The following is a 24,940-nucleotide window of genomic DNA, read 5'->3' as shown; positions in this document are numbered from 1 at the left end:
AATGCATTTCTAATAATGGTTACGGGATTCTGGTGAAGTGCAACATAACTTGTTGAATCTGCCAACATGGCAGTCATACCTTCCCTGTAGTCAGCGTAGTCCATGACAACTATGGCCCCACCTTTATCGGCAGGTTTAAGGATGATACTTTTATCTTCCTTCAGTGTCCTAAGTGCAATAAACTCTTCAGGGCTCAGGTTAGTATATGTCTTATTGGAAACATTTTTACGCACGTCATATTTGATCGTTTGTATAAAGCTGTCAATAGAGTGGAAATGTCCCAATGGAAAAAAAAGTACAATTTAAATGGTGTAACAGATCTTCTGGAAATTGTTTTAGGTACTGTATGGAAATGTTTAATTTTGAGCATTCTTTCAAACTTAAACATATCAACCTCAAAGTCAAAGTTCTGGAATCTAGCAGTAGGGCAGAAAGAAAGGCCCTTTGATAAAAGTCGCAACTCACCGTTCACCAAAGATCTGGATGACAGGTTAATCACTGGGCACGTCTCGTGCCCCGACGGGTACTGCATGGTGGCAGGATGTCGCGGCTTCTTGATGCCCCTCCTGGATCGTCTTCTCTTGGAACCTGAAAATGGGGATCCTGAGATCCACTTGTTGGGGCTTCGGCGCCTCCTGTTTTGCCAGAGTCGCTATCGGACAATGGGTTCTCTGCGGGACGATCGCTGTCAGATGTCGCACCACAGTTGTTCTTGAATGGTCTGCCGGGGGGCCGTGTGTAGAGTCTGCGCTTTGGGCGACTGAAACCCGTGAGCCAGGGATATATCCTTCCCTCCTGATAGTCCTGATCGATCAATTTGAACTTGTCATGTTTGGCTTGTTTGTCGTGCTGTATATGTTGCAATCTCACTGTCAATTTTATGTAATGTATCAGGTTGTTTGTCTTTGTCCTGAATTGATAGTTCTAATGTAGTTAGCTCTCTGTTGATCTGACACAATTGAATTTTAACTTCTTCGATGACAATCAGCATAAAGTTAAGTGAGTTCTGGGTGGCCACTTCACACCATGTTCGCAGAACTCATGTTTATGGCGGCCAATCGTGGGCTGATTTTTAATGCGGAAACCATGTGATATCTTTTTTGCTCTGTAGTACTCAGAAAGCGTCTGGCCGTGTAGTTCAAGGTCAATCTGTCTCTTCCTTAATCATTTGATTTCACGAAAAAGATTTATTTATTTCTATTTTTATTTATTTGTTTTTGTTTTCATTTTCTTCTCTTTCCTATTTCTCCTTTTTCCTTTCCTTTCTATATTTTTATTTTTTATTCTTTCTATTTTTTCCATTCTGTCTATTCATTTTTATTCTCTTCATTTTATTATTTCCATCTCTTACAGCATTTTTCTTCATTTATTTTTTCATCTATTTATTGCCATGTTTATTTTTCTTTTCCTTGTTTCACTATTTCTATTTATTTTCAAAATGATTTGTACTTCTAAATTTCACCACTTTTTTCCCCTTCTCCCTTTTCTCTCTCCTCTTCGTTTTCTTTCAATCCTTTCCTTTCTTTTCTATTCTCAACTCCTAGGTCCCGATCTCTCCCCCTTTATTTCCTCTGTGTTTCTCTCTCTTTCCTTCACGTTCTGCTTCTCTTCTCTCACATCACTCACACCCTCCCCACCTCCCCTGATTGGATGCCGTCTGCCTTGATGGACGGGGCCAGCGGGCGTCATTCGTTTCTATGACATCGGCGGCCACGGCAATGCAGCATCTCCCGTTGCCTAGCTACCGCCCGTGCATTACGCACGCGCGGCCAGTGGTGTCTGCCTAGTCCAATGAAATTACCCCCACATGAGCTCCGATCTGGCGCCGATTACATGCTATTCTATGGCATCGGTGGCCCCTGGCACTACAGCGTCCCTGCTGCCTGGCTACCGCCGCCACATCGCGCATACGCGATCGGTGATTGCCATTCAAGTTTAATATACACATCCCCGTACTAGTGCCAGGTGACACCTTACGTAATCATGCTTTTTTGACTTTTCCTTGATTTTTGATTGGTTGATGGTTATTTAAATTCTTTTCACTGGTATTTTCACATTTATCACATGCCTGACGAAGGGGTCCTGCATGACTCCGAAACGTTGCGCCTTTTTGCGTTGTGATCATGCAATAAACTAAACTGTTTGGACGCCACCGTATGCTGATCCTTGGTGTGCTGGCAAGTATCTACATTGGCACTTATTGAACGGTCTCACCATCTTCTGGGACCCCTGTGTGTCCCAGAAGTCAGGATAAAGGAGGAGGGGCTGGAAATGTCATAAATTGCTGATTGGCAATCTTACCCGGAAGTGGGAGTGGGTACCTGCCAAAACCAGGTACCTGCTCCTCCCCCCCCCAAAAAAAGTGCCAGATGTGGGAGTGGAGGGGGGGTGCAAACAAACTGAACAGTTGATATCACCTACACAAATAACAAATATTCTGTGTTTATGTGACATAAATGTGAAAATCAGTCACATTACTCCATCCAAAAAAAGAAAATCCTTATGTGAAGTGCCGTCAGTGAATCTTGTCACCAAGTAACCACACAGCCTCTTACCGAATCGCAAAACAAATTATAGGTGATCTCAGAGGTACATGGACCTTGAAATAAAGGATCATCAAACCACATGGAAACACAGGGCACACCAGCAGAAAATAAACTGTAAAACTCTTGTTCCAAGAATGGCAATCCGGTAACAGAAGCAGATAAAAGCCTCCAATAGTGTAAAACAATGATTTATTTAAAAAAAAATTATTAAAATAATATTTCCATGTGGTTGGATGATTTATTATATCAAGCTCCGTGTAATTACTTGGTGACGAGATTCACCGATGGCACTCCATATAAGAATTTTTTTCTTAATGGATTATTGGGACCGATTTTCACATTTATGTCTCATAAGCACAGAATATTTGTTATTAGTGGTGTAGGCGATATTTAGCATGCACATCTTTGTGATTGCACCTATATAATTTTAAAAAGGTACAGCACAACAATGATTATTGGCAACAAAATGATGTCACACATCCCAGGAGTCTACACGGGACTTTTTCTTTCATCTGGAGGAGGGGAGGAGGGGCTTTCTCAGCTAAGCACAGCCTCCTGCCTGCAATGCCTGAGCAAGTAAATGCTACATGAATCATCTGCCCTTATTCAAGATGACCTCGGCTAGAAGTGGAAAGGGGGTGTTTTTCAAAGTGATTTCTGATCATAAAGCATGGAGACATGGATGGATGGGTAAGTCTGCGTTTTTAGTTTGTGGTGCTCAGATACAGTTAAGCTCCACTTTAAGCCAACTTTTTTCCTACTGGTAAGTCAATAAGTTGTTATACTGGTGAAATATTAGTCTGTTTTGTATTTTATTGGTAAATTAATTGTTAAAATAAAGTCTGCTCAGAAAAAACAGAACAAATGTTTTCCTTTTAACTATGAATTAAGTAATGCTCACCTACTTATATAGCCACATACAAGTTGTCTAGTGCTGGCTTCTAGTTCTGAGTGACATTTGGCAAGGCCTGCTTTAAGGTCATTATTTAAATACACAAAGAACACAGGTACTGGCTAAAAATGAGGAGAACTTTTCTTTCATGTTAGATGATAGATAGTTTTTAAGGCATTTTCACACAGACCTTCAATGTAATAGGTTTCATTCCAGCTGAAATATTTCTGCGGGGGACTGTAATTTGTAGAATTCCTATGAACTTTAAGCCAACCATCTTGTCATTTTGAATGAGACAATGCAATAAAATTAAAAGATAGTGGAAAATGTCAGGTGCTATAAAGTATAATATGGCCATTTAGTCTTTAATCCTGGGTCTCTGGCAGATTATACATACAGCACACAGCAAAAAGTACAATATAGTATGTATATACATCAACTAATGGCACATTGCTCATGAGACAAATGCATCTTCTTATCGCTCTGCTCCTTATGTCTGCCAAAATCTTGTGCTTTGGCCAGTGAATCATAGGGGCATGACAGGGAGCACGGCTATTCATTGTGAGAATATGGGGCAGCCTATTTATCTGCTGTTTGGAGTGTGCCAGGTAATGTGCATCTTGGTAGCTTTAAGTGCTCAAAAATCAATAAAAAAGAACTAATCTGCTACCTTTTAAAAAGGACATATCCTAACACTAATTATGCAGATTCATTACTGGAGCAGGGGTCTTCAAATGTTTCAGTACAAGGGTCACAGCATATATTTTACAAATATTTGTGAGCCAAACAAAAGTCAGTTTTATAAAGGAATGATCCCCCCTTGCACTGGGGTCCCCACTTGAGTCTCCCCTTACATCAGGATGCCCATCAGAGTCCCTCATTTACATCAGGCTCCCCATCAGAGCCCGTACTCCTTAAGTCAGGTTCCCCATCAGAGTTGCCCCTTACTTCAGGGTACCCTTTAGAGTTCCCCCTTGCAGTGTTCCCAACAGATCCCCCCCCCCTTACATTTGGATACCCATTAGAGTCCCCCTTACCATTGTAAGGCTTACGGCATGACTGTAGCAGCAGGGAAGGAGCTGGGAGGCAAGGCAAGTCTGGACAGAGGGGGGGCCTATCATCAGGGGAGTCTATGCTGGGGACTGAGAAGTGGGGGAAGGGATAGAGGAGACCATAGGCAGCCTCTGCCGACCATAACCCTCCATCAGTGCACACTGAGGATACGCCACTTACCCTAGCTGCTGGTCTGATAAAATCTTATAGTGGGCTGGATGTGGCCTACGAGCCATAGTTTGGATACCCTGAAACAGTAGTTATCAGTTAGTAGATTTGTACCACATATGTAGCACCCTCCTAGTTAGGCTGCTAGATACATTTAGGTTTTGGCTCCTGCTGTAGCCAGAGGAGCAGTGGTTGTTTATTCTAGTCTGCTCAGGGCTGCATTGGCTAGGAGTTTGATTGCTTCACCCTGCCTCTAGAAAAAATTTCTGCAGTTTAGGTTGGGAGAATTCAAAAGACCAGCCTGAATATTGAGCACTCCCTGGAGAGCTGTAAATAGTTTGAATTCCTGAGGAGATTGTCTTTTTCCCTCATGAGGGAATGGATCATTCAGCTGAGAGGTGGAGGGTGCTGCCTACCTCTGGCTTCCCTGGGACTGGATGCTGAGCTACATACAGGAGGCTGCACCTACAGGCTGATCCTGTTCCAGGATTCTGTGAGTAGATCCTCATATCTGTTCTGCAATCTACTTCATTGTCTAAAGCCATAACCCATAGACTGTTCCAGTATAGCCAGTCCTGCAAGCCAATTCATGGTCCCCAGCCGTGAACCTAAGAACTGTTCCAGTCTTGCTGCATCTAATTTACAAAATATCTTATGGTTCCCAGCTGTGAGTAAAAAGAAGCCATGCTGTTCCTGATTAGAGAATTGTCCTCCATAGGATTGTGTCAAAGCATTTTGGAGTATTCCACACCACCCCAAATCCCCACCCCAGTTCCTGACTACGGTTGGCCATTTTCTTTTCCTTTGTGTGTGAACTTTGAAATGTTTATCCATCTTGGTCAGTTTTGGCGGGAAAATGCGCCATTTTTGTTGGGGTCTGGCCTTTGTTGTGGTCACCATGTGCATCGGCGGCCATTTTGAAGACCTGTGAGCTCCCCCTGGAGCTGCTCCATTGTGTATTCATTTGTGTGTGCAAAGCCATGTGCTTTAAGCTACAATCTGGCTTTTAGGCACCATTTTGTGAATTATTGGTTTTAAGTTGAAATGCCTGCCGCATATCCAAGTGCCCATGCATTGTTGGGACATCACAATAGGAGCTGTTTACACCCTGTGGGGGTCTCTGGTTTCTAGGTAATAACATGGGGGGAGTTCTAACTCTGAGTCAAATATTGTGTTGTATTTGCGACAAGCGTGTATTGTTTAAGATGTTTTATGTAACTTTGTCTCTTGTCATTTGTTAATGTAGGCCATTTTTCTGTAGTCCTGGTTTCATTCACCATTTTGCCGTGGACCGATTTTCGATTGCTGCAACTGCCTTTTTGTTTATGCTGATTTTAGTCTCCAGCGAAATATCTCTGATTTTGTACTGAATTCCATTTCCAGTAGAATCATTTAGGTTTTTATTCCAGTTGTTTTAAAGAAGTTTATGTTTCTAGTGAAGATTTCTAATGTCTTGATAGAAAAAAATATGAAGCTATTTGAGGCTTCCCCTCCCCCTCCCTCTTCCTACTCAGGTGTGCAACAGGAAGTTGGTGGGAGGGGCTTGGGGTCTTTTGACTTGTGTTTGGAAGGACGAAATCATTTTTATTTTTAAATTATATTAAGGTTTATACTGTAATACAGTTTTGGGTAGAGAGCAAACAGGAGGCATCCAAGTTATTGTTGTAATATCTGGGTACAGATAGAAGCCATAAGTTTGCTTTTGTTTTGAATAGCAGAGGATTTCATGGTGTTTTTGTAGTTGTCGGACGAACACGTTTAGAGGGCTGTATATCGTGAGACTGGTCGGGCCGTGTATAATAGTCGGAATTCCAGTTCGCGATTGTATTAGCATAAACGTGAGGAGTAGTACGCTAACAGCCCCGCTCAGGCCGTGTATAATAATCGGAATGCGGGGGTCGATTATAGTGATAAAGGCACAAACCATAATCGCTCCGAAAATAAAGCGCAGGGCTCTCTGGACGCAGAGTTCGTAAAAAAAAAAGCGATTTGAATCGTCATGGGCAATAGGTCGTCCATGCACCCCAGTCAGACTGCTACATAATACATGAAATCTGAGTTCTGAGGAAAAGGCCATTAAACCCCAGAAAGATTGACATAGGTGGTCCAAGGATACTATTTTGGGTATCCCTCTGGAGTTGATGTAGCGCGACTGCGGCTTCAGAAATCTGTAATGTTGAGTGAGTTGATGGATGTGTAGTATACATTTGTGTGATTAAAAATACACAGGCCTGTTTTTGAACTTTGTGTGGCTGGTCCATGCAAAGATTTTGAAATGCTCTCGTGCCTTTCAAATTGTATTCTTTTTCTATCGCTAAAAGAGTGAAGGCAGCATTCCATCTGGTCGTTTTTATTTTTTCGTTTTTGGGAACTATGAAATATCTCCCCCACATTTGTATCTAAATGTTTGTCTTTGTTTCATTGTTTGTATTTGGTAACAAGATGTTTGAACCTCCCGTGACAGCCCTCTTGCGTGTCGCGGCTGTTGTATTTTAGGAAAAAAAAAAAAACGTGAAAGTAAGATTTACAGAGGGTTTAGTTATTATCGGTTTTGTGGAATGTCAGTGACAATTTACCAATGTACATGAATGTTGTATTGTTTACCATTCTTTGAAGGATAGAGTAATAACCTTTGTTTATAAGTATCTTTTCAGGTCCAAGGAGTTTCTAGAACTGTGTGTACAGGTGTATAAGAAGGTAAAAGTATCATAGGCTATTTCACTGTTTTATTCTGCACCATTCTAAACCCTGCATGTCTTCCTCCAGTTTGTAATGAGGAGGGAAGAAAAGGGGGGATGAGAGTGGTGAGAATAACACATTTTCAAACCGACAATACTAACCGCTCTAATTCTAACCAAGTTTGTGCCAAGACTGTCTTTCTTTGATGGAATTTGAATCAGCAAGCAGCAGTCTGGTGAAGGAGGCTCCCATCCCAGATGCTAAGAACCTTTTTGTCACTGGTTCCAGGTATTACACCCCGGATGGTAAGCCACGCACAGGTTATGCAGTGACCACAGTCCCGATGTCTGGGTTATTGTCATATGAGGTTTGTTTGAAGGTCAACCAAAAACAGAGTTGTACTTTCCTCATTAGCTGTCACCTACATTCTCAGTTGATGGGGTGGGTGCAATCACTGTAACATGAACTTCAAAAGGTCCACCACGGGGTTCACGAGTCCATCCCGGACCCTGACACAATAACCAGTTTACATTCTTTCCAACCAGGTGACTGGGTCATTGTAAAGAAGCTTGAGGGATGAGACCACACCAGCCACTGCAAGAAGCGGATCAACCACAAAAGAGTAGAGAAGTATCTTCATTGATTTATATTTTTTGTTTAATAAATTTTGGCAAGGGTAACGATGAAAAGCATCCCAACAGCTAAGAAAGAGAACAGGACACATGGTCGGGTATTAGTGCCCCAGCGATGACGGCGGTACATGCTATATGTGACGTTCATATTGGTGTGAGGAGTTTTGACAAACTAGTAAAATCCAAACAGACACCTGTCAAAAGAACTTAACAACAAAACATTTCTAGAGGGTAAAATTAGTTATAATTTTAACAATAGCTCTGGTTCTTGCCAGCTTTTGTATCGGGATAACTAGGTAGCCCACAAGTGTGCTTCAACTGTAGTTTGGTATTATTACGGATCAACAGCTTATAAGGTAATTTCCCGTAAAGCAAGAGGTTCACGTGTGCTGGTGAAACTTGTCCCAGCATCTTATGTCGCGGCAGATCGGGAGGATCTGATGGCGCGAGAGAAGGTAAGAATGGCAGGGACAGCTGGAAGGGAATTGCTTGTACACGGTGGGGGCTTGAGCTCATGAAACGCTTGAACAATTTCTCATCCATTGATGATGAGATGTTTTCATGTAACTGTTGAAGCTACAAGGAAGTTCCCACAGTCCAAGGGGGGTTTCTGGGAATTCATAAGTAAAGATTGTTATATCTGGATCGGGGATAGTAGTGACAAAGTTCAGGCCCATATGGATAAGGTTTAGATCCCTACAAGGCAAAGCCAGAGCTATAGATAGTGAAGGTTGGAATCCTTTTAAGGGTTTGGGAATTGGGGATTTAATTTTTATCTTGCAGCGGATCATAGTGAAGGAAGTAGGGGTATATATACTCATGTTGTTTTTGTTTCTATTCCTTCTATATGCCATGATGAGGTGCTCCTGTTGCCTGATTGGACGCGTGACCAGAGCCTGAGCAGATGACCACATCTTCCCTGATGAGATGCCCCAAAGCCCGACCCACGTACAAGACACAGAGGATCCCAGACCGACCGGCGACTACTACAGCTCACCACGTCATCTCCAACAGAGTCTACATGTCAAGCCGTGTTTTACATTTTATGGACTAAGAAGAAGATCAGGATTCATCGAGGGACACATGGGATCATATGACAAGAGGAGGGACTGTTGTGGAAAATGTTATATTAATGTGTTGTCATAAATCTCCCAGTGTGTCTGATCAACCACAGCCCGTTCTAAAGAGCTGACTGGAGCAGTCCGACGCTGGCTGAGACCTGTTAGGTAGTGGAAAACTTCCTGGTGTTTGGAGAGAAGTGTTTGCGGAGAGAGGACATGTCCGCCAGCAAAGGGCCCCTGTGCAATGCACAGAACGATCGTCTGGTGGGAATGCGTTCACTCTGCAAAGACATTATCGGTTTAGAGGTGTTTTGCTCTTGTCACCCCTGGTATGCCTGATCAACATGTTTGGGGTGCCATGACGTATACCTGCAGATAATCTCCCATGCACAAGGAACTTTAGTCATCGTCATTTAGTATATTGTATCATGTCCTGTAGTCATTGTTCATTGGTTGTTTTGTATTCTGTTGTTAAATCCTTATATGGTCACTTACATCCTGTGAGGCTGAGGTCACACCCTGTGAAGGAAACGATTGGCTGTTGGGGCCAGGGCTTCCTGTTTGTGATTGCTTTTGTGGTCTTTTGAATAAAGGAGGCAGACAGAGCTGTAAAGGGCAGTCTTGCTGAGATGAGAATGTAAGAACCATGTGTTTTGTCTTGTTGGATGCTGGGGCACACACCAGAGGATGGATACGATCAAAAGGTGAGATGCATTGCATTTATTTCATTAGACGAAATTGCTATTATGTTTAGAAACAGGAGATTTGGCTGTGTGCTTTGCGTACAACCAAATTTCGCTAACAAAACAGAAAAAGACAAAGCCCTAGACTGATCGAGTCCTTTTGAGTTTAATACTACTTGAAAAATGAAGTATTTTGTGGGCGGGACTTTGAGTGAAGCACACGGATGCAGTAAAGAAATGAATTAAAGAATGGTTTATTTGTTGAGTCATTTTTTTAGAACATAGATTGGGAGTTCATTGTGTATAATGATACATTGTATTCAAAAAAAAAAAATAATATTAAAAACAAGCATCTTGACTTAGATGAACTATTACGGTCTTTCTCCTGATGAGTGACTTAAAGGTCCCGAAACGCGTAGAGCCAACAACTGCCGTTATTACCACCCATTCATGAATCCATCACGGCCGTTCTTTTCCACCAAGCACTTTTTCTTTTTTCCCAATTTGATGCTTTAATGCATCCTTTTACTGGTTTCAGTATTACCTACACTGCAATTAATCACGCCCTTATGTGACCCGTGCAACTGTAAAATACTGCCTTACATTTTCTATGAGAGTCAAGATGCTTGTTTTTAATATTATTTTTCCTACTTACCTTATCTCTACTAAACTTTCATTGACGCTTTAATGCGCAAGCTACTTTTATGAGTATTCCTACAATACAATTAATCATGTTATCACGTGACCTGTGTATCTGTATAATACTGTTTTATAATCTGGTTGGACAATGTATCTATATGTGATGATTTATTTTTGAATACAATGTATCATTATACACAATGAACTCCCAATCTATGTTGTAAAAAAATGACTCAACAAATAAACCATTCTTTAATTCATTTCTTTACTGCATCCGTGTGCTTCACTCAAAGTCCCGCCCACAAAATACTTCTCTGTTATAACAAACGGGATGGAGGATGGGATCTATACGGCCCCCCATTCTCATACAAAGTCCCACCCTTTCCACTCCTTTTTGTAACTACTTGAAAAGTGTTTTTTAACCTTTACAGAAGAAAAAAAAAAAAAAATGTAAAAGTGAACACTGTACACCATTCCCACCCCCTGGTCCACACTGTTCTTACCTGTACAGGTCCTAGCACTCCCACACCTGGTCCAGGGATTTGAAATCCCTGCTCTGCTTCCTCTTCATGTAGCGCTTCTGAGGCAAACCAGATGGATTCTGATTTATTGTCATTGCATTGTCAAAGAGAATCGATCTGGTCTGTCCCAGAAGAACTGCACGTAGAAGAACCCCAGGATTGGCTGCAGGGTTGCTGACAGCTCAGCAACCCTGCAGGCAAGTACAGTGGGGGCTGGGGGGTGGATGTATTGTGTTAAAATGTAATGGTGAATTATTAGTAAAGATGAACTAACCTTTTAACTCCACTTCTCCCACCTCAGCAAAACATACTCATCTCCTCTTTGCTCCCCCACCACTCCATTCATAAAGAAGGACTGTAGAAGCACTGATTCACTACTCGGGGCTTACACATGTCTAAGGACTCTTGTGCCATGTGACATTTCTGAGCCAAGCTCCAGTGCTTTCACAAGGAAGGATACGGATTAAGCCACATGTTTCAACATACCTAAAAGTACACAGTATTTCACTTTGCTCTTCGTGTCTAAATGGAATGGTGGGGAGAATGAAGGAAAGGTGATAGGTGTTGTAGGGAAGAGGAGAAATTAAGTATAAGGGAAAGGTTCACTTGACAAGAAAACTAATGGATTTGGTCCCCAGCAGTTATGCAAGCTTTCCGGGTGTATTGCTTCCAAAATGCCCTGTGTGTTAAAAAGGGAAGTTTGTGATTCATTATAAAAAAAATATATATATATACTCAATTGGGTGGGTGCAGCATCAGTCTGATGCTGCATATGCCCCCCGGACTGAGAACTGAGTGATCGCACACTGCTGATCGCTCAGCTCACGGTCTTTAAGCTGCAGAGAGCTGGTGACTGTCAGTCACAAAAAAAATCTTTGGCTGTATTTCTCCTTTAAAAAGGTTTCCTTCCTGTTGGGTTATATGTTCATTTCAATTGTAGTTGTGTATAAAGGCCTTTTGTTGCAATGTAAGCTTATTATACTGTGTCCTTGGTTGACCTGTGAGATGGTGGTTAATGGGACGGAAGGGTTAACGCTGCTCGCCAAGTTTGCACGTTCTTTTCAGGAAGGTTACCACCCCCTACAGGTCATTTCATATAAAACAGGAGCTCATTAGTGCCCTAGGAGGTCGTTTAGGCAAATGTCTGACACAGTGTAGCCCTTAATCTGTCCGATTATTATTCCCCTGGGGGGGGGGGGGGGGGGGGGGGCAGCCAGGGTTCCCAATGAGTTAGGAAACCTGTGGACTTGCATGAACTTGTGCTACCAGTTGCTTGTGGATTAATGTTACCTTGTGGCTTTGCCACCATGTGGATTTACTGCCAGTTATGAAATCTTGCCTGCCAGCTACTTTTTATGGACTTTAATACCTAAACAAGGTCGGATTACCTCATGGGGCACCATTCAAGGGTACTTAGAGAACTTTGTTATGGATGTGTTAAAGATGTTATCAAGTACTGGTCAAATGTCTCATTTGGCTATCTACTAAAAGATTTTGATCGTTCATCTAAATCTCCTGGTCTGAAATCTTTAAAGGGGTGCATGTAAGGCGTATCATAAAACAGGGCTTACAGCAGAGGAGAAGTTAGAGAATATACAGAACATGGGTTTAACGAGCAGAGAAGCTGTCTTAGGGAGGCTGGATGTTGCCATTTCTAATGACTACCAAGTTTGTGTCACTTGCTAAAGCAACCAACCAGGAAACAGGTCAAATAGCAAGGGTGATGGGTATTCTGGTAGTGAAGGGATGGGGTGCGTGGTTCCTTCACTAGCGACTGGCATATACTGGGACCGACCTTGTGGCACAGAATACCTAAGGACTTAGCCTGAAGTAGAGAGATGTAGAACAGCCCTGTGAGGAGAACAAGTTATGGAGAAGTGTGTTTCCTGTATCCATTAGTAACATACAGAACATGGTCACAGAGTGAGGTGATGGGACTGCTGGGTTGGTGGAGATCAGTACAAGCTCCATGATATTGACTCAGAAATGCTGCACACATGGGGAGATGTGAACTCTAACAAGAAGTTGTGTCCATAGTATATTAGTGACAACAGTGTAAGAAGTATGGCCATTGATTACAAAGCGTTAACTTTGTAAGAGTATCCAACTCACTTGTAAGTCTGGAGAGACACCTTAATGCTGAATTCATGACTGTGGCTCTGGTTTGTAATACAGGCATTAGCAAGCACTGTTTCAGTGTCCCCTTATGGCAATTTAAGCCCCGTCCACATGCTTCCCTTACTAGTACTACATAAAGTGGTTCCGGTGGCTTATATGTCCAGTAGTCATGTAAGAGCTAGTAGGAGGAACCACTGTGTGCGGTGGGAACAGCAGGTATTCCTAAAATCCAAAAGTGTGGACACCTGCAGTGGCTGGGAAGTGAAACAGTGGTAATGGATGACCTAGGTCACCAGAATGCATCTTTAAAAGGCTGCACTTTTTTTTTTATAAGGGACCCTGTGGTGACATGTACGCTTTAAGTAAATTGTAAGTGATTGTTAGTTGTGAATTTTTTTGTCAAAAGGCACCACTCTCCTCTGCTCAACTCATTCATAACCATCAAAAGCTGCAGATTTGTAAATGCACACCACTTTATGTTTTTAACCTTATACCCAAATCATATAACTGCACAATGTTTATTAATGTGCTGTAATAGCACCAAGGGGAGAAATTAGTATGAGCAAATATCAATGTAATCAAATATAAGGCTCCAGAATGGGGGGGAACATCTGTGCATTTATAACTGGAATATTTGTGCCTTAGCACCTGTTTGCTCCACATGCTTCATAAAGATCAGTCTTCGACAAATGTTATTCTTCAGATTTAGCATTTTCATGAATAACAAAATGCGGTTTGTCAGCTATTGGAATTTCATGTTTGGATGCAGCAGAAAACATTAAATGTATCACAACTGAAACAGCGGGCATGCTCAGTGCAATCATTTTTTTCTTACCTAGATAAGGATATTTAATATGGTGAAAAGCAATGCAAATATAAAAACACATTTAGTTAGCAATCAGCATTTATTGTGCTTACTTCTCTTTAACTTTAAAAAAGATGAAATCTGCGTGTTTTTGCGCCATGCACATTTTTTTCTTAGCATTGGTTTATGAAAGTGCATCCAAACTATGCCTTGACTGGAGAGGAATAATGCAAGATTATGGAAAGGAGAAATCATTTTTCTTAACCTGTTTCCCAACACAGTTACATACAAGGCATTCCACAAATGATGACTGTCTCATTTGCTTGTGCTCTCAACCAAACTGTCAAGCCATCAAATGACTGGTACTATAACTGATCACATATGACAGCTGTGCATGTCTCCGGGTGTGTCTCACAGACCCTCACATGGGTCTACGCTGTACTACACCCTTGTGAATGAGGCCTAAATAGAAGGGTTTAGTCCTCCTATAATTTTACCAAACACTGCAGCCGGTCATGGTAGCTGTAATGTTATTCCATAGTTTAATCCCAATATTCCGCCCTACTGCAGCGTGCTTTTTGGTTTTCTTGGAAGAAGGATATTTCTATTAACGGCCTCTCTTTATTTTACTTAAGGTGGTTATAAAGCTTAACCACTTCAGCTCCAGAAGATTTTTCCCCCTTCATGACCAAGCTATTTTTTGCTATTTGGCACTGCCTACTTTAACTGGCGATTGCACGGTCATGCAACACTGTACCCAAACAAAATGTATATAAACTATTCTCACACAAAGAGGTATTTTTTTGGGTGATATTTGATCACCACTAAGTTTTTTTTTTTTTTGCGATATAAGCTAAAAAGTCAGAAATATTTTTTTTTTTTTTCAAAAACAGTTTAACGTTGTGTTATAAATCATTTCCAATAACAAAAATTTAAAATCTAATTTCGTCATAAATTTTGGGCAAAATGTATTCTGCTACATGTTTTTGATAAAAAAAATCCCATTTTTTTTAGATTGATTGATTTGCGTGAAAGTTATAGTGCCTACAGACTGATATACAGTATATACTAGAATTCTAAAACCCTAAACCCGGAAGTAGGCAGCAACATACCAGTACCTTGCTTTGCCTACAGCGTCTGCCCATCCGCAATACAATGCGGGTGGGTGGACGCAAAGTGGTTAAACAATGTTTTACCTTGCATTAAAGTAAAATATGTTTAGGCATTATTATCCCACCTCACCCTCCCTTTTACTTAGCTCAGCCCTCATTCCATCCAGCGCTGTGCCAGTCTGCAGAAGAAGAGGTGGATCCACGGGGGGGGGGGGCAATGGGGCAATTGCCCCCTCCCCCGAGAAAATAGTGAGCAGGCTGTCGGTGACTTAGCGGGCAGACTGCTGAGCAGGCCACCACCGCGGGTGAATGAGCAAGCTGGCAGGTCCCGCCAGTCAGTAAGCAGCTCTCGGGTGACTCGGCGGGTGAGGGAGCAGAGAGATGACATCTCTCACCAGTGGCGACACCCCCCAATTAAAAATGCCTTTTTTTCCCTGTAGTGGGGGCTGTTGCCAACCCCCCCCCACATTCGATCAGCCACTGCTGCCACAGGACACAGGGCAGCGGCACCAAAACTGACAGGCTCTGTGAAGGGACACAGGCAGAGCCACTGCTTTGTGGGGGGGGGGGGGATTTCCACCCCACCATCTTCTTGAGTTGAGCATTCACCCAGCCCAGCAATGCCCACTCCTATTGGCTACATTCATGGCCAATTGCTTGGAAACTAACAACTAGAGGATTATGGGACATGTAGTCCCGGATACCAGCAGGCCCAGGACGATTCCCTGAGAGTGCACTGCAGCCCCCAATATGCCGAGCGGGAGGGGGAAGAAAAGAGGAGAGAGGAGAGAGAGGACTATGGAAGAAGAAGAGGGACCACGCGGCTGTTGGGTGGAGGGAGCCAGGAGAGAAAGTGCCAGTCATTCTACTATATATCCCCCAAGGTAAGAACTTATCTCCAGGTGGGGGGGCGGGGGATGCAGGCTTCCACAGGAGGTACAGGACCTTATCACTGGCTGCTCCCACTCTCTGCTCCCCTCTACCTTGCTGCTCCCACACTGTCCTCCCTTCCACCTGGCTATATCCACCCTGCCCTCCCCTCCACCTGGCTGCATCCATCCTGTCCTCCCTTCCACCTGACTGCTCCCACCCTGTCCTCCCCTCCACCTGGCTGCTCCCACTCTGTCCTCCCCTCCACCTGGCTACAACTACCAATAATTTAAGACACTGTGGGGTTTTTTTAAAGACACTGGGGTTTTTAATACACACACACACAGTGGGGACGGAAAGTATTCAGACCCTTAAATTTTTCACGCTTTGTTATTTTGCAGCTGTTTGCTAAAATCATTTAAGTTCATTTTTTTCCTCATTAATGTACACGCAGCACCCCATATTGACAGAAAAACACAGAATTGTTGACATTTTTGCAGATTTATTAAAAATGAAAAAAACTGAAATATCACATGGTCCCAAGTATTCAGACTCTTTGCTCAGTATTTAGTAGAAGCACCCTTTTGATCTAATACAGCCATGAGTCTTTTTGGGAAAGATGCAACAAGTTTTTCACACCTGGATTTGGGGATCCTCTGCCATTCCTCCTTGCAGACTCTCTCCAGTTCTGTCAGGTTGGATGGTAAACGTTGGTGGACAGCCATTTTTAGGTCTCTCCAAAGATGCTCAATTGGGTTTAAGTCAGGGCTCTGGCTGGGCCATTCAAGAACAGAGTTGTTGTGAAGCCACTTCTTCATTATTTTAGCTGTGTGCTTAGGGTCATTGTCTTGTTGGAAGGTAAACCTGAGCACTCTGGAGGAGAAGGTTTTCGTCCAGGATATCCCTGTACTTGGCAGAATTAATCTTTCCCTCGATTGCAACCAGTCGTCCTGTCCCTGCAGCTGAAAAGCACCCCCTCAGCATGATGCTGCCACCACCATGCTTCATTGTTGGGACTTGGAGTGATTATTGGACGGGTGATGAGCAGTGCCTGGTTTTCTCCATACATACCCCTTAGAATTAAGGCCAAAAAGTTCTATCTTGGTCTCATCAGACCAAAGAATCTTACTTCTCACCATCTTGGAGTCCTTCAGGTGTTTTTTTAGCAAACTCCATGCAGGTTTTCATGTGTCTTGCACTGAGGAGAGGCTTCCGTCGGGCCACTCTGCCATAAAGCCCTGACTGGTGGAGGGCTGCAGTGATGGTTGACTTTCTACAACTTTCTCCCATCTCCAGACTGCATCTCTGGAGCTCAGCCACAGTGATTTTTGGGTTCTTCTTTACCTCTATCACCAAGGCTCTTCTCCCGATAGCTCAGTTTGACCGGACGGCCAGCTCTAGGAAGGGTTCTGGTCGTCCCAAACATCTTCCATTTAAGGATTATGGAGGCCACTGTGCTCTTAGGAACCTTAAGTGCAGCAGAAATTTTTTTGTAACCTTGGCTAGATCCGTGCCTTGCCACAATTCTGTCTCTGAGCTCTTCAGGCAGTTCCTTTGACCTCATGATTCTCATTTGCTCTGACATGCACTGTGAGCTGTAAGGTCTTATATAGACAGGTGTGTGGCTTTCCTAATCAAGTCCAATCAGTATAATCAAACACAGCTGGACTCAAATGAAGGTGTAGAACCATCTCAAGGATGATCAGAAGAAATGGACAGCACCTGAGTTAAATATATGAGTGTCACAGCAAAGGGTCTGAATACTTAGGACCATGTGATATTTCAGTTTTTCTTTTTTAATAAATATGCAAAAATGTCAACAATTCTGTGTTTTTCTGTCAATATGGGGTGCTGTATGTACATTAATGAGGAAAAAAATGAACTTAAATGATTTTAGCAAATGGCTGCAATATAACAAAGAGTGAATAATTTAAGGGGGGTCTGAAAACTTTCCGTCCCCGCTGTATATACACACACACAATTCTATTTTATAGATGGCCCCTGTAACGAGCCCCTTGCTCGCTCGGTTCCACTCTCCCAACACTCCTCTGCGGCTATAGAATCAGACTGCAGATCGCAACATCTGATGGTTTGGTCATCCAATGCTCCGGGACTAGAACTACAGCTATGTGCCGTTCTAATCCAGTTGTGTAGCTCAGAACAAACACCAGGCAGGCTGTATGTAAGTTCAACCAGGAATCTCCTTTTATTGCAAGATACAGGCTCTTTTATACAGTAAAAGAGGAGGAGGTGTATACCTCCTGCTCATATTACTCTGAACATACACCTATGACCAGAAACCTAATTAACATGGGCTAATTAACTAATCCCTTTAGACAGCCTAGATGACTCAGACATGACCTTTAGGCCAGACTGGCCATCTTGTAGCTCAGAAAACCCAATCAACATCATCACAATAGCAGGAGTTAATTAACACAAACAATGAGGATCTAATGACTTAGATCCCATACTAGAGACTTATTTACAATACACATTCTAGCAGACAACAGACAGGTAGCTGGAATTGATGACCTTAGCATTTAACAGTAGGAGTCCCAACAGTACGAATCAGTCACTATTCTAATATGGCATATAAAGGGTATTCAGAGTCTTGTGTCTTCGGGGGACATGGAGCTGAATCCAAAGTAACACCAACCCCAGGGTCCCCAGAGTCTGTGTGTCCTGGGGTATACAGGTGGAGACTGAAGTCCCATCCACCTTCACAGGAAATCCATCCTCTGTTAGTTGAGGGCAGAGTCCAGCAGTACTCGGCCCCGTTGCCAGCCCCTCTGCTGGAAACCCCACACCATCTGCTCCGGCTAACTGTTAGGGCAGGAGGCTGGCTTCCTCCACTCCCAAACTGTGTAGCTGCCATTGGGGAGGTGAGACAGCTGCTTCCTTTTCCATTCCCTCATCTGGATGTTGGGACGATATGTCTGTGGTACTGTCTCCCAGGTGCACAGATCTTTGCTGGGGAGGAAAGACCACTTCCTCCACCCTAGCCAACTGTTGAGGAGGGACAACGAACACCTCCTCTCCCTTCTCCCCCTGTATCCTGATCTGCTGCTGGGAAGTGACCACCTCCTTCTCACCCTGAGCCTCCGGAACCGCCGCAGGTGTAGGACAGAGATCTTGGACCCTCTGTCCTGTTGCCAGCGCTTCAGCTGGGGAAGTTCCTTGTAACTTCAGATACTTCTGTTGGTGCTTGGCAGAGCACAGTGAAGTTTGGCCCTAATAACAGCTCTTCTGCTGGAGGCTCACCAGGTTGTTCTTCCTCAGCAGAAAAGTCTATCAAATCCCCTGTCTCTGCAACTGGTGTCTGGGGATAAAGGTTCACCATCTCCTCTCTGTAGAACCCAGAAGATGCCATCAGTGCTGGGCAGAGGTTAGCAGAGCTCTGCCCTGTTGTCAGCACTTCAGGTTTGGGGACAGCAATCTTCAGATTTTCCACTGCCGATTCTCTGGCATGCTGCTGGACAGGCACATTCCTCCATCCAAGATCATCCCATGCAGAAACAGGATCATCAAGTTCAGTCAGCACTTGCTGCATCCACCATAAGACCTCCGCCTCCCTAGCTGTGGGGGCAGGTTGGCAAAGCACACTGTTACTCTGCCACATTGTCGACTCTTCAGCCAGGATTTCAGAGTTGTCAACTGGTATTTCCTGATAGTCCCAGGCAAAGGGAGCCCCACCCTGCTGCTGAGCAGAGTCTAGCAGCTGTCTGTAAGCAATCTCAAGCTCCCATTCCTGAAAGGCCAGAAACTCTAATGCCCCGTACACACGGTCGGATTTTCCGATGGACAATGTCCGATCGGAGCGTGTTGTCGGAAATTCCGACTGTGTGTGGGCGCCATCGGACATTTTCCATCGGATTTTCCGACACACAAAGTTGGACAGCAGGAGATAAAATTTTCCGACAACAAAATCCGATTGCGTCAATTCCGACCGTGTGTGGCCTGTTCCGACGCACAAAGTGCCACGCATGCTTAGAAGAAATTCCGACACGGGACAGCTCGTTCTGGTAAACGTAGCGTTCGGAATGGATACAGCACTTTCGTCACGCTGCATTGTTCAAAATGGTTTAATACAGCGCACTCTCTTCTTCTTTATAATGTGACAAGAATTAAGTAGTTTTGCTGCTCATATCCACACACACTTCTCACAAACTTATTTCGTTACTATTTATCGGGATTCCCTCAATATATTTGGATTTCTCACATCTGACAACAAAATTTTTTTTTTTTTGGACTTTAATGTAGATTCTTTTTTTGTGTTTCTCTTTTTTATTTTTTTGGTGATTTTGATTTGTATTCCCTAAAATGTTTGTGTGTTTTTTGTGACAAGTTCCCACAACACCACTGATATGTTGTTCTATTTAATCTGTAGGAGATTGTTTGGTGTTGTTGTCCCTTGTTAATTTCACATTGTACTTTAGAAATGTACCTGAATCGTCACCAACAAACTGTCCTTTTTGGATGAAAACACACACAGGAGAGTAGAATTTACCGAAAAAATTTTTATTAAGGGCTCACAACTAAACAAAGAGGGAAGCAACGCTGGAGAAACTGCAGAAGTGGGTGAAGCCTTGGACCCCCGGGGCAGACATCAATTATTTAAAAGCAAAATTGGTGGCCTGAGGAGTCCATATCTAAGGGAGGGCAGTCTGGTCCAGAAGTCCCAGAGATCCGGAAAGCAGCAGATGACATCTGTGTCCCCAGGCTGTGGTCATACGAGAGACTGCAGCTTTTGTCAGACCAGACTGAACCCAGGGCAATCACTCTTTGGTCTTTTTTCCACGCCTCCTTCCACGCTGTGGCTGTGGTGGTGGAGTTGTGGCAGCAGGAGGAGGAGGAGAAGGAGGATCGTCCCTCTCCATGACATCCGTCTTGTGTGTCAGTTCCCCACTCTCCCCCTTACGAAGGACTTTATAAATCAGGTCCTCAGAGATCTTGCATTGACCCTCCTGCATGCCCTGCAATTTTGTGGCAGCCATGCAGGCAAAGGCCTCTTCAGGAGTGGGGAAGGCTCGGAGGGACGCCAAAGCCTCCTGGATCAGCCTGTACGCTGAATCCTGCACGGGACTCGGAGTGGCCTTCCTGGCTCGTTTATATGGCAGGCGGAGGGGAGGGACCTGAGACTCAGTCAGGCTGCGACTTGTCCCTGGCTTCTCTTGACTGACACTTAGCCCCGCCTCCTCCTGGCTGCCACTAATCCCCGCCTCCTCCTGACTGCCACATTCCACAACCTCCTCCTGGCTGAGGTCTTCCTGTGTATGAAAAAGGGACATAGTTTTAGTTTTTTATTCATCAATCACACACAATTTTCATCTCCTGACTGCTGCAAATTGAATGTTAACAAATATAAGAGACTATCCTTCTGAGCCCAGCAGTTTTCATTCTTTTCCCAATTTTGGGTGCCCACTACTGTCTATTGATATGTAAAGCACTTTTTTTAATCAGCAATTCGTGATCAATAATAACATCTAATAAACATCATTTATTTCTTGACCAGAAATCTGTAGAAGAATGCTATACCTGACTCCAGCTGGGCTCCTCCACTTCTTCCTGGCTGGAAGGCCCAGGTTGGACATCGGAAACCTCAGCTGGGATGGAAGGAAGCGTGGAAGGAAGAGTGGAGAGGGATTCCCTGACTTCAGTGTGGTCTGACAGAAATCGCAGTCTCTCATAGTACCACAGCCTGGGGACATAAACGTCATATGCTGCAGCTCCGGATCTCTGGGAATCTGTGACCTTCTTGCGCTCCCTAAGATAAGTGCTCCTCAGGCCACCAATTTTTGCTTTCAAATAAGGGATGGTTGCTGTGGGGACCACCGGCGTCACCAACTCCAGCAGTTTCTCCAGCGCTGCCTGCCTCTTCTGTTTGTGGTTATAGTGGGGGTGTCTCACTTGCCACAGACAGGGCAGCTCCCTGTACTTGTCTATGAACAGGGGCAGGAAATTGTGGTCGTTGAACCCATCCATTTTCTCTGTAAGACACAACACAAGACAAAGCCTAATGTCAGGCCAAACTCCCCTAATCTTGTTACAATATAGGCTTCCATTTCGAAGCAGTATAGGCCCAAGTTTAGATCCTACCTTCGTTAGCACGATCGGCGTCTCCGATGCTCCTTCCTCCGCTCACAGATCGTACGTAAGACGCGCGCGTTACAATTTATACACACTGCGCATGCGTATAACTCCGCCCGCCCCTGACGTTCTTTCTAGTCTATTCCCCGCCCCTTTTCACTCGGCGCAGTGGGGGAAGAGCACATGGCGGATAGACAGCAGGATCGTGCTAATTACAGCAACGAGGAGGAGGAGGAGGAAAGGCCGGAGCCTGAAACGTCCCGATCCAGAAGGAGATTAAAGGACTCAAATATGTCCTTTGGGGAGATGTTGGAGATGGTGGACATCCTGAAGAAGGCCGACTATGATGGAAAGTATGGGCCTTACCCCAACCACAATGTCCGAAAGGCCAAGATCATGGCGAAAGTGGTCAGGAGTCTGCACCGGAAATTCGGGGTGCGACGATCGAAAGATCAGCTCAGAAAGCGGTGGTCGGACCTGAAATTACGAGAACATGAGCAGTACAAAAAGATCCGGAGAGTGCTGCAAAAAAGTAAGTAGTTGTGCTGTGTTCCTATTCTTTATGTTTATTACGTTCGTGCTGCTCCATGTGCTTTTAGGAACTGTTGTACAGTTTAAAATGGCAACTTTCATGTTCATGGGCACATTATTCGTTCGGATCACACATTGTTATTTCGGACGATAAAATACCATTGTTTAGCTCATATGCATTTGGCCACCATTTTGACGCCCTATACTTGTCTTCAAAGAATTGGGTTGTGTAGATGGCTTTGTTACTAGAATGAAATGCAAACTAGATTCTGTGTAAGGAGAGGACACTGAGCAGCTGTTTTCACATCTGGACACTGGAGCACTAGTGTGGGACACAAGAACACCATTTTTATTAGGGGGGGCACACAGGTGCTCCAGTGTATACTATAGGGGGGGGCTACATCTGTGAAGCTTACACTAAACAGGTAAAGAATTGCAGCTTGACAAAGGGCAATAAAAAAGCTACATCTTGGAACTCGGCTAAAACAGACAATTGTACCCCACTTCCAAGCAATGTTTCACCTTTATAGTTCTGCCATTAAATATCTGTGTGCTAATTATACCATTTTTGTTTTACACAGGGGAGAAAAGACTCGGAGGACACCCCTCATCCGAGGAGACCAGAGCCCCCCCCCCTCTGGAAGAAGGGGAAATCCCCCCAACACAAGATGAGCAGGAGGATGAAGACGTGGTGGAACTAGTCACCACAACAGGTGAGTGTCTGCGACCACAGACTCAGATAAGAGATGGATTGCGGCATTTTTTTGAAACCTAATTTATTTTGGGGTTCCTCTCTTTTTAGGTGATCATGAGGTTGTGGATGAAGATCCTTTCACATCCGAAAGTGCCCAGATCCTAATCGGGGAGATCATGGGGTGTAATTTACAATTGGAAAACATCAAGCAAAACATCAATGATGTTATTCCAAAATATAAAAACATCATTGATTTTTTGGGGCGAGTTTAAAGCCCCTCCAAATCACTTTCTTCTTTTGTGTGCTACAATGTGCGAAATGTTTTTGTGATTTTTCCCAAAGCCAAATTTGGAGGATGCACACAGTGTGCCAACATGTGCTATCTGCCATCACGGGAGATCAATGGACGCGTTTTGGGGGTGCAACCCCTTCCTCAATTATAAAGTAGCGGTGAGGAAGGGCTTTCTCTCCCAAAACACGTCCCTTGATCCCCCGTGATGGCAGGTAGCACATGTTGACATTCATAAATTGGTGTGCATCTTCCAAATTTGGCTTTTCCAGGGGTGATTTCCCCCCATCTGAACGCAATATAAAACACAGTTCCTAAATACTCATGTCTGATATTGCCTTCCAGTTCTACCAAATGTGAACTTTGTAAGATCAAGATTTGTGTCTTTCTTGTTGGTTTTACACAGGCCTGTTTTCGATAAAATGGACATTTTGATTTTGGATAATGACACCACAAAAATTGTTATACAACAAACATGTTGGTTTGTCAGAAAAACCTTTGGTAAATGCACATGTGATTGTGCAGGTATTAAAAAGATTGTTAATCAAGAATGTGTGGATTATTGTCTCAACGCTACAACACTTTTGGGGTGATGTAATTGTTGTTTTATGAGAAAATGGGGTTTATTACCTAAGGGGAAATCCACTTTGCACTATAAATGCAGTTTCAGTGCAGTTGCAAGTGCACTTGTAGTGAAATGTGTCTTTGCATTTAGTAAATAACAGCCAACAGTGCTTTGTATAAGGTTACACAATCACGACATTTTCTGCACTCCACACATTTCTGTCAGGGTCAGCTCAAACAAACACAAGCAGTAAATGTCCACAAAGAAGAGCCTGGGGGGAGATGCCTGTCGAGAACTTGAGGTCCTGCAGGCTTCTCCCTGTGGCCAAATACCGCAAGGTAGCGACCAACCTCTGCTCCGCAGTGATGGCTTGCCTCATGCAGGTATCCTGACTGTTGATATAAGGGGTCAGCGAAGCCAACAAATGGTGAAACACGGGGTCCGTCGTCCTGAGAAAGTTCCTGAAATCATCAGGATATTTCTCACGGATCTCACGGAACAAAGGCATATGACAGAACTGGTCACGCTGAAGCAACCAATTCTTGGTCCATGAACTCCTCCCCACCCTGTTCATGGACTGGACTTGTGTCAAGGTCAGGACCCAATACCAAGCCCCCGCACAGCACGAACTGTACGAGGAATACGCATACGAAACATGGCTAGAAAACGGTCGGCTGCTCAGAACGAAGTAACAGAACGCACTGAAGAACAGCAAGGCCTGTGAAGAGCGACCTGAAAAACAGCAACGAGCAGGCAAGATCACACAGAAAACTCTGATACGAACTGACTGCATGCACTGAAGAGCAGATACAAACCCACAAGCACAAACTGAACAGCAGAAAACGATCTGAAAGCCACGAGTCTGAAAAAGCGCGAATCGTCTCTCACCAAACTTTTACTAACACGAGGTTAGCAAAAGGAGCCCAAAGGGTGCCGTGCTTGGTTCTGAACCGGCCTTTTCTAGTCTCGTCGTACGTGGTGTACGTGACCGTGTG

Source organism: Aquarana catesbeiana, linkage group LG03 (genome assembly GCF_042186555.1).
Source record: "Aquarana catesbeiana isolate 2022-GZ linkage group LG03, ASM4218655v1, whole genome shotgun sequence".
In the NCBI taxonomy this organism is placed as follows: domain Eukaryota; kingdom Metazoa; phylum Chordata; class Amphibia; order Anura; family Ranidae; genus Aquarana; species Aquarana catesbeiana.
The sequence above is the reverse complement of the archived record's forward strand: the minus strand, read 5'-3'. Positions refer to the sequence as shown.